Here is a 15091-nt window from a genome sequence, read left to right on the forward strand (position 1 = left end):
GGCGACAGGGATATCCCGAAGGGGGGGACCTTCAGGTTGATCGCTGCAAACCAATCGAAAGGATGGACGCATTGAAAGATGCGTTTCTACATCAACATCCTGAACGGGAGCTTGTGAAGGGCCCTGTTCAGGATGTGCAGGTCCAAGATTGGTCGTAACCCAGCACCTTTCTTGGGTACGATGAAGTAAGGGCTGTAAAACCCTGACTTCATCTCGGCTGGAGGGACCGGCTCTATCGCGTCCTTCGCCAGCAGGACCGCGATTCCTGCACGTGGGGCTGTCACGTGATGAACGAATGACTCAAACCCGAGACTCGATAGACGAACTAATCAATTCTCTTTCCGGCTCAGGCTGCATTGGATAAGCGTATGGGGCTGTCACGTGATGAACGAACGACTCAAACCCGAGAATGCTGTGCAATGTGCATGCGCGACTGAACGAATCACTCCCCGAGACGACTCGTTCTTCCCGAGTCACATTAAAGATTCGTTCAAAATGAACGAATCGTTCAAGAAAGACCCATCACTACCAGAAAGCACGGTTAACTTACCGTCAACTAAACAACGAACGTTAAGTTGATTAACCCCAAACCTTGCTTACTCTGGGTATGTGGTTCCAAAATCACATTCAAGACAGAGTATGTTCCTGGTTAAGACTCAAGACATTCTCAACACAGCGACAGAAAAAGCGTGCCATGCTGTTTCTTTCTTCTTTTTTGTTCAATGGTCGTTTACATGTTTAGCATGCCCGGTGGGGTCTTCTGCTGTTGTAGCCCATCCGCCTCAAGGTTGTGCGTGTTGTGGCTTCACAAATGCTTTGGATTGGATTGGATTCAATTTATTGTCATTGCACATGTAGGTACAAGGCAACGAAATGCAATAGAGAAGAAGAAATACAGCATGACATGAGGAAAGAGAGGAGAAAAAAAGTGTCCTCACACTACGTCCTTGGAAGAGAGTGCAGTGTGAGAACAAACAAAAAAACCTCAGCATAAAGCACAGTCAACACAGGAACATAACTTGCATAGTAATCCTAGTTCAGACGAAACAGCCATCCGGCCAGCAGCCATTACAGCGCAAACCCACGGACCCGTTAACACCTGACAGGATGAAGCGACGAAGGCGTGGGATGGGGGTAGGGAGGTGTGTGAGTGTGTGTATGTGTAAGTTCGTGTGAGTTCGTATGCCTTGAAATCCGTCTCGCCAGCACTCCAAACCAGTCGACACAGTTCGCAGGTTGTGATGCGACATAGCAATTGCCATGGAAACGACCTTGGACAGAGCACAAGCACCCGACAATAACAAGGTGTTTTTGGGAGGAGGGAATGGAAGAAAGAGCGTCTCCCTACAGTATTCACCGGAGAGTTGATACCAGAGCGGCCTTGCCAAGCCGTTCTGTTGTGGGAAGCCGGAAAGAGATAAGATTGTTTTGTCTTAGTGCGAACAGCTGTCTTCCAGTTTCACAGCTATTCTCATTGTCCATTCTGATCTCCATGTCCGTCAATTTTTCATGACGGGCAGCCGTGAGAGGTTTTGGATAGCCAGTCCCGTCTCCTTAATTTTCTGATAATTTAGGGCAACGCCTAATCCAAATAGCAGAAACCCAGTTATCATTGTTCCGAATAAGAAGATGTCTTCAATGTCCTCCACGGAGAGAGCCGCCAGACACACGACCCGCCATCTCTCCCATGCGTCCATCGTGTAGCCAGCAGCAAACGTCCCAGCGGGACATTCCGGTTCTCCAGATCCCGCTTTCCTAGTCGAGAAGATGGTGTCAATTGCATTTAGAGACCAGTTGATCAGATCCATAATTTCAGTTTTGTAAATAGTGCAGCGAGAGTCTCTTAAGAGGACAGGACAATACAAGAGAGCAAGCAGGGAAGTTCAGGAGGGAGGGAGGGAAGAAAAATGCGACCGCCTTCGAACAGAGCCAAACGAGAAACTTGAAATTTGCTGCATACCTCGGTTTTAACGAGTGGTTATTTCAGTCAAAGTTGCTCTTCTATCAGCTTGAATAAGTCGGCCCATTCTCCTCTGACCTCTAGCATCAACAAGGCATTTTCGCCCACAGGACTGCCGCATACTGGATGTTTTTCCCTTTTCACACCATTCTTTGTAAACCCTAGAAATGGTTGTGCGTGAAAATCCCAGTAACTGAACAGATTGTGAAATACTCAGACCGGCCCGTCTGGCACCAACAACCATGCCACGCTCAAAATTGCTTAAATCCCCTTTCTTTCCCATTCTGACATTCAGTTTGGAGTTCAGGAGATTGTCTTGACCAGGACCACACCCCTAAATGCATTGAAGCAACTGCCATGTGATTGGTTGATTAGATAATTGCATTAATGAGAAATTGAACAGGTGTTCCTAATAATCCTTTAGGTGAGTGTATAATAGGCTATATTACATATTGTAATATTATATAATGTTGTGCCCTATGTGTCACGCCTACTGAAGGCTCATCAGTAGATCACGCATGAAGTGAACTAACCCTGGAACATAACCTGCTCCAATAACCTCCGATTTTGGAACTGAAAGCTGAGGTTATCCGCTCTCATATCCTCAAACATACCCGGGTATGTCAAATAACCTGCTTTTTGGAATACCCCCCCTGGGGTATCTGTAACCATAATATCAACAAATAGTTCCGTACATTGCGGGGTGGTGGTGATATAGCGCAAACGCACTTTTCGATTGAGTTCATGTTGGGCGAATTTGGAGGCCAAGGCATTAACAAAAATTTACCATCATGTTTCTTGAACCACTCCTTAATTCTGGTAGTGTGGCATGGCACATTATCCTGTTGGTAATGGTCATTGCCAGCAAGGAACACAATTGCCATGAATAGATGCTCTTGGTTCAGATATCTGACAGCTATCAGGGATTGTGTTATTGGGATAATGTGGTCTAAAGTTTCACAAGAAAACATTGCCACAGCATAACACTGCACCAATCAGCCTGTGTCTACCCAACAGTCCATCCAGGTGCCATAGTCTCTGCTGGTAATTGACGTATCTGTGCTCAGGTGTCAACGTGATGCACCAGGAATCTTTATTCGTTAGACCATGCCACTTTCTTCCAATCATCTATGGTCGAATCTCAATGATCTTGTGCCCTTTTTCATGCATTGCTAGCGATGGCAGGCAGTTAGCATGGGTATCAGCTACGGAGAAGCCCATACGTAGAAGGCTGCAATGAGCTGTTTGGTGTGACACATTACCACAGTTGTAGCTAGTAGTGATTTGTCGCACAGTGGCCCAGTAATAGTCTCTGCTCCTCTCTGGCATCAGTGAGCTGCAGACGACACACGGCAGGATGAGTTCTTCATTTGGTCATCCGTGCACCATTTTTTTATACGTACTCACTATAGCAGCATGTGAACAACCCACAAGGCACACCATTTCCAAGATCGAAGTCCTTAGGCAGTGTGCCATCACAATTTGTCTTTTATCAAATTCTGATAAATTGGCAGCTTTTCCAGTTCTGACACCAAATACTCTACTGACCGAAAGTGGCATTACCGCCACCTATCTCTCAAATGGATCATTGACACTCCTAATTGAGATTGTAGATAAAGTGTCAGTGGTCCATTTGAGAGATATGTGGTGGTAAAGCCACTTTCGGTCAGTAGATAGGCACTTATAAGTCTGCGATCTGGCGTAAAGCAAGAAGAAGACACGTCACGCGCCAGCTGTTGTGACCACGCTCAGGACAGTTGGACAGAGCGGTGGATCAGAGGTAAAAAATTATGAAAATACTGTTCAGTTTCTTGCACAGACCGATCGTTTCTTGTCTTTAGACCTCAATGTATCGTCACGAGCCACAGGGTTTAATTAGATTTTGTCTATGTTTTTTTTTTTTTTTTTTCTCTCAAATCCGTGAGTCCCATTGACTGCCATTATATGACTGACAGACTGCGACGGTTTGAGTTAAAAATCTTTCTTTGTATTCTACTGAAGAAAAAAAGTTACCTACATCTTGGATGACCTTGTGGTAAGCAGATACACATCAAATTATCATTTTTGGGTGAACTATTCCTTTAAGTTCTGTCGAGGTCTGAGGGGGTTGAAGAACCAATGGAGATCTACACTTTTGGAGGGAAAGTTTACGACTCTTTGTCTTCGAGCATGGTAATTTGCATATGTAATTCCATTGAGTGTTGATGCAAAAACTACTAAAGATTCTTAGAACACTAATATGTTGCTTAGGTATCAACATGTAATATATACTCTAATTTAGATCATCAGAAGGTGAATTCATAGATACCAAACATGGTATAGGTGAGGTTATATTAACTTGTGATCTATCATAACAAGTTAGTAATCACACACAGTGACCTGGGGATATGCATGATGGGAAGGTAATAGAAAAAATTGTCTATGAATTAATGAAAGTAGTCATTTCCTATAGCAGTATGTGTCTGTTTTAGAGAGAATTTAGTTGTAGGAAGATTCTATCTACATACTTTTAGGTCGTAAATTTTATCTGATCTGGCTGAGTTGTCCTGGTTACCATGGTAACCATGGACTTGTTCTGCCTTTTTGAGGTGTAAGTCGCATTTTGGAGGAAGTGTCCATAGACCCTCATAGTTGGCTAGTTGGTTGGGTAACGGGTGTGAGGGTTTTTTTTTTTTGTCAAGTATCACAAATAATTGTGTGTCTGATTGGTCCAGATGCTACAGCACACAAATATGGTTAAAATGTTAGCTATGCATTATAATGACATGATATTCACAAAGCAGTTTAGAGTGAAATGATTTGCGTAGACATAAACATATTTAAGTAGATTTTGGAGTGCATTACCTTAAAAAAAAAAGTAATCCACTACGTCCTCAGTGGCTTAGACGTTGGGAGAAAATGAAGACTCTATGTTAAGTCTTACATGCAAACACATGTCTGTGGGCATAATATTTTTTTGCAACTGATCCACCTAATGTTGAAAGTGCACAGCAATTTGTAAATTGAATGTGCAAGGCTTCCAGTATCTTTCATAAGTAGGATGTCAACAAACTGAAATTAATGTAGATTCAGTTTCAGGTTGCTCTGTTGTATCTTAACAGTACACAAATGTAATACTTGTCATTCAGTCGTGGACTGTACATAACATGCATGTTAATAAAACATTATAAATGTAAACAGGCATAAGTTTGTGTAACTCTGTTACCTTTTTGAAATAATATACTAAATGTGATCTATAACATAGATCACTGGTTGAGGTGACACAGGCTAAACTAACCTGAATTAAAATACCCAGTTTTAGGTCACACACTTTCCCTTATGTCTGGGATACTTATGAATATTCATGTATGCCTCCCCACAAAATCTAAAAATCTCAGAAACTGAAAGTTTCATAACACCGGAACCCCTGTGTAAGGGTATTACATATAATATTAATACGTAATTTAAAGAAATAGTTTAATTTAGCTCAAAGGGAATCATTTATGATTTTATAGGGATTTGAACAGAATCAGTGTTACAGCGATTCACTGAACGAGCCGTATGACAAACTCTGCACTGGATATTAAAATCCCAAATATAGTGAAAACACTATTAAATAGCACAGTAACGAAATCGACAGATTAAGACATTAACTTGTGAGCAGAAAACACAAGATACTTCTCTTTTCAATGTAAATCAGATTTTATTTATATAAACCTAAAACATAAACTAATCTAACACATGAACACATCATTCACACATTCACACGTTGCAGAAAGAGAGAAAGTAAGGAAAGGATGAGTTTAAGAGAATGGAAATGTGAAATCCCAAGTTTACAGCAATATGTGCTATTGCATAGACCTGAACAACCATCAATCACTTATTTAACCCTCGCTTTGAGTTTCTCAATGAGGCTAAAATTTATATTAACTACACCAATTAGAACCTGTTAGAACCTGGAGGTGTGTTGCTTGCTTTGCCTGTGTAACGGGGTTGTGTCCTCATTGCAGACAGGGGGTTCCCCGAAGTGTCTGATTGGCTGGAAGTTCAGTAGTCTTTGAAGTGACGTCTTGGGTCTGCTGGAAGTTTAAAGCGAGTGCAGTCGAAGCTGGACTTTGTATCAAACTTACATTAACGCACAAAACTCCACGGAAAGAAAAGAACTAAAGTAAAAGAATAAAAATAAAAGGATGTAACGAGACTAAGTTGTTTTCCTTCTCATACATTTACATTTACATTTATGCATTTAGCAGACGCTTTTATCCAAAGCGACTTACATTGCATTCAAGTTACAGTTTTTACATTTTTTTATCAGCTCTTAGTTTTACATTTTTTTATCAGCTCTCAGTTTTCTCATTATGGCACGTGGGCCAGAGCACGCTCAAAGAGCAGCACGCGGTGAGAGGGACGAGAGGCGTAAAAGAGAGAACAAAAGAGAGTAAAAAGAGAAAGAAAGAAGGAGGGACAACAGTTTTAAACTCACTTCTGGACACATCCCATCTGGATGTCTTGACCAATTAGATACTGTCCTTGCTTGGGGTATTGCTTTGTTTCTCCTACCAAATTATAAATCAACTTGTTATCTGTTCAGTTAGAGGTCCAAACTTTACAGGCTTTGGCAAAGTATACCTTTTTGAACATGATTTCATAATAAGACTATGATGCATTTGACAAAGAATTGATTGGAAGAAACATTCACAGCATGAATTTTCAAACTCATACATACTAAACATGAAATATTTATCTTTAACTATTCAATAATGATTAAAAAGACATACATATTATTTGATTAAAACATGATATGTGGGTACAACATAAAAATGTCCTTTTAGGATGATTTTATGTGCATATGGAGAAGAAAGTCTTTGTGCAGTTCTAAGGAGAACGAAGGCATGATCTTTAGACAAAGGAATGTTGGGTTGGACTGTCTTCTATGTGGGGGAGAAGTCAGTCTAAGGAAGCTTGTGAATACAATCGTGGAACACGTGATGGCCATCTCTTTGACCATCAGTCTTGATTATTTGCAACAAATTTGACAGTGTCCTTCTTGAATTGGAATTATCAATAAGTGTTTGTTTGTCTCAAGGTTATAAGCTGTTTGGTGAAAGAGGCTTGCTAAGTTAGGATTGCTTCAGCTAGTTGGAGCTAGGAATCCGGACAGATTTATGATATCCTGTTTCTTGGAGCCTCTCTTTCTGGAATCTCAGCTTCTCATGTTTCAATGTTCTGATCGCAGCTTAAAATTGTCTGATTCAGTCTCTGATATCCTACACCTGGAACTTTACCACAGTACTAGACTGATCTGAACATTAGAATATGGTTAAAAAATAACCTTCATACGCTCTATAAAATGCTTAAATACAACCCAGTGCTGGGTAAATATTTGACAGAACACATGCTGGGTTGTTTTCAACCAACAGTTGGGTTAAATGTTTAACTCAACCTTCTGGGCAGTTACCCAACCGCTGGGTTGTATTTAACCCAGCATTTTGTAGAGTGTCTTTACTTTTAAAGAGAATACTATATCCTGTAATAGTAATAATAATCAAGTAATAATCAAGTACAGAAAATAGTTATTTAAGATATATAGTGGTAGCATCTAATTATTATTTTTTTTAAATCTACAACTTATCCTTAAAGTGTGTAAATTAATGTAAAGTACAAATAGTGACAAATTGTAACAGTTTTGGTGGGTTGTAACACTATAAAAACATAAGTATGAAAGACAGAATATGAGAAAATAGATGACTTTAAATTTTGTAGATTCATTTACCTTTTTTAAATCAACTGTACCAACTAAAACTCCTTTATATTTGTACAGAGAAACTTGAAGTTTGTTGCCTAAAGGGGATGGTGATAGGGTAGAAATTCAAGTTTTTTTTTTTGTTTTTTTATCAAAAATAATTCTAAAGAAACATTCCAAATGACTCACGAAAATCCTGTCTAACAGGTCTTGGTGTTTAAAAGTAATCTGTGAGAGTGCAGCAGTGACACTTCATCATAAAGCTTAGTAGCCTATTCTAGAGAAAGTCGAGAGTTGTTTTTATATACACCATGTTCCAATGTTTGGGGTGAGTACAATTTATTTTTTAAAGAAATAAATTAATACTTTCATTCATCAATTCAATAAATCATAATGAATGCATAATTAGAATGATTATGTATTCCACAGAATTATTAAGAAAGAGTGGTTTTCAATAATAATAACAGTATCACTTAAACTGTTTCATGTAAACAACTGATTTCAACTGAATAATGTCTGTTTACTTTTGTGTTTTTGGAGCTGCTTCACAGCAGAATTATTTTCCTGTTTATCACTGCAAAGCTGCTTTGAAACAGCCTTTTTTTTGTATAAAGTGCAAAATAAAAAAAGTGACTTGTTTTGACTACAATTCATCTTAAGTGATAATCCAGTACCTGTGATTGCAAAATTGTGTCGTACCAACATCACTCAACGATTCGGTATTTCCCAAAACCATAGTTCAAACAAACATCCGTAAACAGCATCACAAGCCTGCATGGTTGGAACTACAGCTCTAAACCAGTGGTTAGAACCATATCGTTTCTTGTTATTATGACATGTGGACATATGTAGATCATGATACATAGCCTGATACATCTCTTGGGGTATCTGTAACCATAATATCAACAGGTCCTATCCATACATTGCGGGGTGGTGGTGATGTAACGCAAAGGCACTTTTCGATTGAGTTTATGTTGGGTGAATTTGGAGGCCAAGCCATTAACAGACATTCACCATGTTCCTCGAACCACTCCTCGATTATACTGGTAGTGTGGAAAGACGCATTATCCTGTCTTGCCATTGCCGGCAAGGAACACAGCTGCCATGAATAAGCTTTCAAACACAAGACGCGGAAAAAAAATGAACTGAGTAGCTTACTCGCGCGCCGTGTTCTTATGAACCGAGCTCTTATGGCGTTATTTTACTGCCAAATGTCGAGAGCGCATTTTTGTAGCGCGAAAGTAGATTAATATAATGCGCGAGCGCGAATCTCCCCGCTCGCACGCGGATTTCCTTTGCTCTAACACAAAACCGGACGCGCGCTCTCGGATATACACTGCTCTACGCTGAGTGAGTGCGCGCACTTAAAACCTGTCTCTCCTCTCGCTCAAGTGTGCGTGTGCGCGCTCAAACTTTGTCCTGTGCACTCGCACATCTCTCCGTGCTTGTGCGCTAGATATTAATTCTTTTCACGCCTGTATTAAACGTCAAAAGTTATCAACCAATCAGATATTTACAACTGGCCCGATGAAAATACTAGGCCTAAGTGAATAGGGAACTGATCCTGGAATTTCTCTACAGTTTAATAATATTTAGTCATATCAAATGTATATTAGAAATGGCTAATCGGGTGCTACACTATAATGTAACACTATAATGAATTTATCATATTTGTGAAAACATCACTACATTATATTCTATGGGTTTAATGCATTTGCAGACAGTGTCATTACCTATAACTGTATATTCGCTGTTTTAGAGGAGAGTGCCATTGAATGTGTTGCTAATATGAAGTGAATTTTCATGAAGAGAAAATCTGACTAAAATCAGAACTGAAAACAAAAACTGGATTTTTAAAAATAAATAGATAAATAAAAAAACTCCCAATAAATGTTCAAACAGCGATTCTATCAGAGCATTTAGTGTGTTATGATATCATCGTTTACAACAATTTTTGCATTTGATGTTGTTTGATAGGAATTGTTACTTATTGCCAACAACTGAGAATTTATTGCAATGATTTTAAATTCAGTTGAGATATCTGACATAATATGACATAACATTGACCTTTGATATGAAGTCTTTAGAGCCATGGGCTGTTTTTAGATAAATCAAGGGGTTTGATGATCAACCATAGTTTGTTTATTTATATGTACAAATCATCCAAGCACCTAATTTCTAGCCATTTCAAATATACATTTGATTAACATTGCTAAATATTATTAAACTGGAAATAAATGAAAGATCCTTCTTTGATTGTCAAAATATTTCACAGAAAAGAACAAAATACAAACATAAAATATATGAAGTAAAACAAAGTATCATGCAATAACCAGTGTGTTAAAACAAAAATGCAACAATAAAAAAATAAAAAACAAAATAAAGGAAAGGCCCTAATGAAGAAATCTGTTTCAAGATATTTTTAAAAAGTGCATAATGATAACTTTTGACAACGTTTAATTCAGGTGCGAAAAGAATTAATCTTCATATAAACATAGCCTATATATATTTCATCCCAAGTACACAATACATGTATGGCCACATGAACTTTAAGAATCATATACTTGTTTGTTTGTTTAGATAAATCGCTCAGAGGTTTGACCAAACGATTTGACAAACTATTTTTTATTTTATTTTATTTTTTATAAATCATCCAAGCACCCGATTCCAAGCCATTTCTAATATATATTTGATATGACTAAATATTATTAAACTGTAGAAAGTCCAGGATCAGTTCCCTCTTCACGTAGGCCTGGTATTTTCATCGGGTCAGTCGTAGAAAAATCTGATTGGTTGATAACTTTTGATGTTTAATCCATGTGTGAAAATAATTAATATCTAGCACAAGAGCACGGAGAGATGTGCAAGTGCACAGGACAAAGTTTGAGCGCGCACACGCACACGTGAGCGAGAGGAGAGACACATTTTAAGTGCGCGCACTCTCTCTGCGCGAGAGCAGCGAATATCCGAGAGCGCGCGTCCGGTTTTGTGCGAGAGCAAAGGAAATCCACGTGCGAGCGGGGAGATTCGCGCTCGCGCATTATATTTAATCTACTTTCGCGCTACAAAAATGCGCTCTCGACATTTGGCAGTAAAATAACGCCATAAGCTCTCCTTCGCCTCCTCCTATTCCCGAACGAGCAAATACAAATCGCAGTTTAAACATGCAAACAGAAAAAAAGATGTGAGAGCCCAATTAAGCACCTGTGCGCGGTGTTCTGTGCAAACAGGGCGCGCGCAGAGAGATGCGCCTCAAAGCGCTTAAACACCGAATTTGCCTCTTCTTGCTCTTGTACGTACAAAATTATGTCAAAATACCCTTCTTGGAGAGTATCCTCGAAAAAACTGTCGGTTATGTCTTAAGTGAAATAAAACAGCGGAGAAAGAAATCTGTTATGTATTGGATCCATCGTCTCTTAAAGTGACCGCGCCTAATTTACTAGCTGCTGTCAGTGTCCTTAATGTTAATACAAGAAAATTAAAAAGAAAACACTCACTGCTCTCGACTGAATTACTTTAGTTTTAATAAGAATTAATCCACAGTCAAACCAAAAATTATTCAGGCACCACCAGATATAATTTTTGATATTTATTTTACTAGTGGGCACAGGACACTATAGTTTATTTATTTAAGTAAAAATAGCAAAATAAAGTAAACTGTGATATTATAACCAAAAATTATTCATATAGTGGACTACCAGTAAAACTGATAATTTTTTTTTTTTTTAATTTGGGACCAAAAATTATTCCGACACTTTGAACTGAGCATGTTTTGCTTAAGTGCTTTTCTTTAATTGCTAATGCAAACTTTGTACACAACAGACTGAACAAAATTACGTATTGCTTGGTAATAGGTCAACAAAGTATTGATAGTTGTGTAAATATTGTCATACTATTACAGTTGTTTGAATTTTTTGTTGATTGTAATCCATTACATACCTTTCTATCAAAGTTATCTGACATTATCAAGATTAATTTGTTCTGACACAATTTAACTCCGAGCTCTTGTCATATTTTATTACCATTTTCTAAACTATAGCAAATAAACTGTGGTAATGTGAGAAATGTTGAAGGTGTCTGAATAAATTTTGGTTTGACTGCATATTTAATTTTTACAGTGAAGACTATGTAGTGCTACTTTACATTTGATTATTCAGTTCTGTACCTGGACACCTACAAACTTGAAAAAACTTAAGCATTGTGTAAATCGCACAAATAAATAAATAGAACGAACATACAAATCAAACAATTTCAAACAGGGCCCACTGGTACGTACCGGGGCCCCACAAACCCCAGCTACGGCCCTGGTTAGGATATAAACTTATGCAGAATGGAAATTGTGACTGTTTTACACAGCATTTAATCTCAGTGTTTATCACACATTGTAATCACAGTAATTAATTTACGCATCCGTAAATGAATGTTCCGAAGCAAAGTAAACTTCAATGGATTTCCCCTGCTCAGGGAGTAGGGAGCAAAGAACACTGTGTAGGGAGCATGTCAATCAGAATACAGTTCATGCACGTAGCTCTCTTCTAACAAGCTGGTTATCTGAATCAGGTGTGTTAACTAAGTGAAACATGCAAAATATGCAGAGCGGGGCAGCGCGAGGACTGGAATTGGGAACCGTTGGGCAACATCATGTGTCATTCACCGGTGAGAAAACTTTATAGTACAGCTAGTAAAAGTACTACAATGACAGGAGGGAAGATATGATTGCTGATGTACTGTATGTCTGCGATTCTCGCTCTGTCTTCACAGTGTGCGTGACCACGCTGACGTATTTTGTCTGCGCGAACAGGGTACACAGTGGTATAATAAATACATTGACAGGCAGATAGGAGAGCCAATTAAAATGCTCGGACCTAGCGTTTTGATTGGACGAACATTTCTTGGACCTACGCCTTCCACAGAATATGTAAATACAGATAAATACATTTCTATCATGACAACTCTCGGAGGGATTGGCATGGTAATGTACATGACAATATCAATGCATTTGGTCTTGGCGGAATAGATCTGCTACACTGCTGCTGCTGCCGATGTGGCAGAGCAAGTACAGAGACTTGCTACTGCCAATACATCCACAACATGCTGCTGTGAGCATGTAGGAAATACTGCTGCTGCACACATGAATAACCCCCATATACCATACATGAATCACCTCGTAGCAGGTCTATTCGGGTGGAGCTAGGGAAGGTGAAGGGTTTCTGAAGTGCGCTACGAACTGATACAGCAAACAAAAGCCAGGTATTTGAATATTGAGCAGTGAGCTCATTGGCTACTGATACAGAAGAAAACCAATCAGCAGTGCCATGTGATAATAATGTCATTAGGTCAGATTGAGTTAGACTTATCGGACTGCACCATATAGAGTTTCAGGCCAGAACATGCCAGGAGGTATTGGCATGGTAATGTAGATGACAATGTTAATGTATTTGGTCTTGGCGGAATAGATCTGCTATGCTGTAGCTGCTGCTGCGGCAAAGCAGGTACCGAGACTTGCTGCTGCCAATACATCCACAACATGCTTCTGTGAGCATGTAGGAAATACTGCTGCACATATACAGTAACACATATGAATTTGACTGCAGCCTTTGATACAGTTGACCATTCTATATTAATTAATACGTTGGAAACACAGGTCGGGGGTTTCAGAGATGGCGTTGGATTGGTTTGTGTCTTATTTGTCAAATAGGACATTTAAAGTGTTAGCTGCAGGTGAAGTATCCCAATGTTCTGAAGTTGTATGTGGAGTTCTGCAGGGATCCCTGTTAGGACCAATTTTGTTGTCAATTTACATGCTTCCGTTAGGTGCGGTAATTTGATGACAATATAAATTTTCATTGTTATGCAGATTATTTGCAGTTATACTTATCATTGAATTCTAAGGATCTAAATAGTCTTGATGTTCTTCAAGCATGTTTAATAGATTAAAAAAATTGGATGGCTTTAACATTTCTGCAGTTAAATACTGAAAAGACCAAAGTGGTGATAATTGGTCAGAGCTCAAGTAAAAATCAGATTGAGCTTGCTCTAAATAGGGTTTATCCTAATAATGAGCAGGTGGTAAGATATTTGGGTATTTATTTAAATACTAATTTAAACTTTGAATTCCATGTCAAGAATTTGGTTCAATCTTGTTTTTATCAGTTAAGAAATATATCTAAGGTGAGACGGTTTTTAAATTTTAATGATACAGAGATACTTATTCATGCTTTTATTACTTTCCGTCTTGGCTATTGTAATGCCTTGTTTTCTTCTTTGAACTCTAGTAATTTATCGCGGTTACAATTAGTGCAGAATGCTGCAGCTAGACTACTGACACAAACAAAGTTATATCATCATATTACACCTGTTTTAGATTCTTTACATTGGTTACCTGTTTATTTTAGGATTGATTTCAAGATTATTTTATTGACATATAAAGCTTTAAATGGCTTGGCACCTTTGTATTTAACTGAGCTTCTGAAACCGTCCGAAACAGGGAGATGTCTTAAATCCTCTTTTAATGAACTGCTGGCAGTTCCAAGAACTAGATTTAAAATTAAAGGAGATGGGACATTTGCAGTGAGGGCTCCAAAACTATAGAATAGTTAGCCAGTGGATATTAGATCATCTGATTGTCTGTCTGTTTTTAAAGGTCGATTGAAAACATATTTGTGCCTATAATATGTGCCTATAATATTTTGTGATTTTTTTTTTCCTCAATATATTTATCACATTGTGTATAGCTCTTCATGTATGTTTATTTTATGATTGTGTTTTTATATTGTGTAAAGCACTTTGTGCGTTGAAGCTTTACAAGTGCTATATAAATAAAATTTTACTTTCTTACTTACTATGAATAACCCCCCACAAAGCAGGAGACAATTTGATACAAGCCAATATATGAATGCCGCTGAATATATTCCAGATGCCTTATTCAGTGTCCCTTTGGCCCTTACCTCACGCAAGCCAGTCTGGTCTCCTTCAACCTCCAATTCTATTTTCAAATGGTCTATCCATTCTCCCATCCCTCCTCCCCTCTCTCCCTCCCTCCATCCCTCCTTCAATGCCCTCTCATCCTGCCATCTAGCAACAAATAATTCCACCCTTCCTTCAGCCGTTTACATCTATACGGCTCTCGTGCTTCCTAATAATTCTCAATAGCTACTTCTACAGCCCAGAAGCCTCGTCCAGCGCCACTACCTCACACGGCGCATTCAGGACTCCTCCAATTCCATTTCCAACTAGTCTATCCTCTATCCTTCCCTTCTTCCATCCATCCATCCATCCATCCATCCCTCACTCCCTCCATCCATTCATCCCTCTCTCCCTCTATCCATTCATCCTGCACTCCATCTATCCATCCGTCACTCCATCCATCCCTTTATCCTTTCCTCCTTCCCTCCATCCATCCATCCCTC

The sequence above is a fragment of the Barbus barbus genome, assembly GCF_936440315.1.
Source record: "Barbus barbus genome assembly, chromosome: 45".
In the NCBI taxonomy this organism is placed as follows: domain Eukaryota; kingdom Metazoa; phylum Chordata; class Actinopteri; order Cypriniformes; family Cyprinidae; genus Barbus; species Barbus barbus.